This window comes from Lolium rigidum, chromosome 4 (assembly GCF_022539505.1).
Source record: "Lolium rigidum isolate FL_2022 chromosome 4, APGP_CSIRO_Lrig_0.1, whole genome shotgun sequence".
Classification (NCBI taxonomy): domain Eukaryota; kingdom Viridiplantae; phylum Streptophyta; class Magnoliopsida; order Poales; family Poaceae; genus Lolium; species Lolium rigidum.
Genome location: NC_061511.1, coordinates 131899709 through 131903568, shown reverse-complemented (window position 1 = coordinate 131903568; position 3860 = coordinate 131899709). Strand labels below are relative to the sequence as shown.

Here is a 3860-nt window from a genome sequence, read left to right as displayed (position 1 = left end):
CACGTGATGCCAGAGGAATTAACACGAGCGGTAACATTACAACAGGATTACAATAGAGCCCACAAGAAACATATATTACAACAACGACTCCAACGAGTCAAGATACAAATATACAATACAAAGATCCAAATCATACGGAAGATCGAATACGTCCGAGTACCGGACAAGATACAAATTGGACTAAGAGTCCCGAAGATAACCAGATGGCGTCCATAACCCCGCCCGTGCCAAGCCGGAAGGGTAACCTTGCTAACGTCATCATCTCGTACTCGTCAAAGTCGGGCCATCGGTTGCCGACAAAAGGGGAGTAGACAAAAAGAAAGGAAGGCGAGGGTAAGTACCATTGGCACGTACTTGCGAGACAAGACCAGCTATGCTCGCCGGTGGGCGGTATAAACTTCACCCGGCTATATGTGGAGTTTAGCGGCAGCAAAGCTACTATCCAATAGAGACACGCTACAACATCCGTCTACTCAGAGAAGATAAGAGAGCGCACAAGGTAACAGATAAATACTACACAAACATAACCCAGCTAAAATACACGTATCCCCTTCAACAAAGCGAAGAGGCAATGTAAGAGGCACTCAACGGTGGACAAGTTTTATTAGGTATCGGTTGTAGTAATGCTATATTACTAATCAAGTTATTAGCAGATTATTATCAACAACATAAAGGTGTAAGTTGTTCTATGATCAAGCCATACAATTCCAAGTCGTCCATAACCGCGGACACGGCTTATCGATAAGATGTACACCCCTGCAGGGTTGCCCAAATGTAACCATACGCATGCTCGAACCCACTTACTACGAGTGGAGTCTCACATCAAGACCGTTCCCAATGCAAGAGAAGATTTAATGGGAGCCACCCCGCTAAGCTACCCGTGACGAAGTTCGGCCGTACTCCGATACGGACCCGCAGGTTTGTGTCAACGGCTAAGCTAAGTGTGAACAACTCCGTCGTCGCTAATCGTTCCACGATATGAGTACATAACAGTAATATAAACACCCGAAGGCAACGAAGTAAATCGTGCATCGTGCATATGAGCAAATAAAACCAAGGTTGTGGCTCCCAATAAACAGTACTCGAGGAAAGGTAGTGGGTGATGGGGGTCCCACTCCCCCACGTACGGGTAGAGCGCTCAATCTCGGAACAGTATAACAAGAACTCGGGTCCTAGGGGACATTAGCAAGTCAAAGTTCCGATGCTTTCGCAAAGGGGCTCACAGATGCCTCTCGCTTACAATTTTAGTTGTTAACAATTAAGTAAAGCATGTGTATCTCCAACAAGCTTGATATAGCATATGATAACCTCCCAAAGCAAGATATCCCGAACATCTCGAGATATCAACAAGACCCTAAACTCGCCTACGACTCGCAAAGTCGGCAAACAACAAACATCGTGTAGGGCAAGGAGGTGTATCTCTGATCATATAGGGTAACAAGTGGAATAGGACACGTGACACAACAGAATCGCAACATAGGGATAGCAATAGATCAAAAGAGCATGTAAAAGTAAAATAGGTGAAGGGTGGGCTCGCCTGTGAAAAGCTGCAGGAGAACTTGTCGTATCTCACAACACCACTTCGTGATCCTATCCGTGAAAAAGCAAATGCTGGACAAACAACGGGTGCAGGTCTTACTACTACGGATAAAAGACCGGCATGATGAAGATGATATGCATGACATGGCATAGATGGTGCAATGCAACTTATCATATTAATCGGAGTCGAAACACCGGACAAGCAAATTAGGTTGGAGTTGCTTTTCTACCGACAAAGTTAAGTGTTGATTAACATGGCATATCATGGCAGGGGTGCGCTACTTCAAAGTTAAACGGGGCGGGGAAACCGTAGTCGGTATCCGAAATACTCCGCATATATGTTAGGTGATTATGCAAAACTACCACGACGTGGCATGATGCGTGATGCAAACAGATGTATAGATGTCATATTCATATTCAGCATATTTTTCTGATCAATTTTCATATATAAAACATTTTATTTCGAGTTACGGTTTGAGAGATATGATTTTTGCAAGATCTGAACAAAAACAAAAGAAGGGACGGGCCGGGCCGGACCTGCACTGTCCTGGGCCGGATCTGATCTGCGTCGGCGATGGGAACTTCGGGCCGCGCGGGCGTTGATCAGGGACGGAGGATCTGGGCCGAGGCCCGTCTGTGTACGTGGAGCAGAAAAGAACCACAGGGTTAAAAACAAATTGCCCACGCTAGGAATTGAACACAAGATCACCAGGTGGATCAGAGGGGCACGAACCAGAAGAGCTAGCTGATGTTGTTGACTTGGATGATCTCACGCATAAGCTGAAACATCTCTGAACTCGAGATCTGGACAAAACAAAGGCCAAAAGGTTGGATTTAATTCACAGGGGTGGGGATTTGATCTCAGGGCGCACAGGTCAAGGAGCAAGGTTGTTACCACTGGGCTACAGTTGCTGTTGTTGATGAACACGGGCTTCGTGACATGTTGAAGCAGAAACGAGCGGAGATAGGGGCCATGGCGGACACTTGCAGATGAGCTCGGGGACGACGGAGACGGGACGAACCAGGATGCGAGAGATGGCGTCGGGGGTGCGGCTCGACGCAGGGAAGGAGGTGGTGTGCTCGGTTTGGCCGGAGGAGGACGAGAGCGGCCGGGATTGACAAATTTTTCGCCGGAGTTGAGGATGGAATCGGCGAGTTTGCGCTCGATTGGGAGGCTCTCGGCTCGATTCCTTGGACGAGGGTGTAGAGGATGACGAGGCGCATCTAACGGTGCCCTCAGAACGACGAGGGGAGGTGTGGAGCGGCGGCGCCATGGGGAACTGAGCGCCGGGTGGCTCTCCTTACTGACAGAGAAGGGGAAAAAGGTGGGGGGAGAAGAGAGTGGGCGGCGGTGGCTAGAGGGAGGAAGGCTAGGGTTTTCCAGAGAGGTTAGGAGAGGGATTTAAGAGGGGGAAAGGGAGGTGGAGGCGCGGTGGTTGTGAGGACCACAGCACGCACACGGCGTGGAGCTGTGGCTCTCCAGCGTTGACGAAGAAGAGAAACAGGAAAAGAATTCCAACGAAAAGGTACGGGCCAAGGGGAGGAAGAGGGCTCGGTCCAGAGAGAGAAGAGACAGACTGGGCCACCGGCTGGGCTGCTGTGGTGGAAAAGAAGAAGGAGAAGATGGGCCAGAAGAAAGAGGAGGCCTAGGAGATGGGAAGAGGGGTTTTATTTTTATTTAGAAAATCCTTTTCTCTTTTGTTTATTTTAGGAAAACTGTTTTAGCAAATAGTTTATTTTATTTTAAAAGTATTGTGTCAGGGTTTGTTAAATGAAAAGACATAGAGGAGGGTTTAATATAGAAACCATAAGAGAGGGAAACAAAATAATTGGGGTTTATAAAATAATTTTACTTATTAAAAACATGGATGTGATGATGCATGATGCATGGTGATGCATAAAATAAAAACACAAGTAAATCTAATACGGGGTGCTACCCTGGGCCGTTACAATCGACACCACTAACAAGGAACCTCGCCCCGAGGTTCCACGTCAAGCCAAGGGGGAGTTGGTTAAACTATCGAGTCTTCTTGTACCATGTTGACAAACACCCGACCTCGAGGTGGAACCTTCTTCTGGCGAAGTGTTGATCTTCTCGACACCACTAACAAGAAGTCTTGCTCCAGCTGATCGGGTCGACACCACTAACAAGAAGTCGTTGTTCCGCTGTTGATGATGTGTTTCTGTCGGATCCTCCGAAGATCGAACCTAATAGGTTAAGGCAAAGATCGTCCAACCCACGTGGATACCTAAGACTCGGAAAAACTCAGATAAGAGAGAAGACTCAAAACTCGCAAAGATAAGCGGAGCAAGATTAGAGA

General features: G+C 47.6%; 1 long non-coding RNA gene across 1 annotated transcript; it reads right to left on the bottom strand.

The window, feature by feature from the left end:
- Positions 1 to 1561: 1561 nt before the first annotated feature.
- LOC124706342 lies at positions 1562 to 2815 on the bottom strand. The gene is made up of 4 exons (XR_007004391.1): positions 2435 to 2815; positions 2273 to 2343; positions 2077 to 2173; positions 1562 to 1611 (listed from the first exon to the last, which is right to left on the bottom strand). It is a non-coding gene; the product is annotated as an uncharacterized LOC124706342 (long non-coding RNA).
- Between the last annotated feature and the right edge of the window lie 1045 nt (positions 2816 to 3860).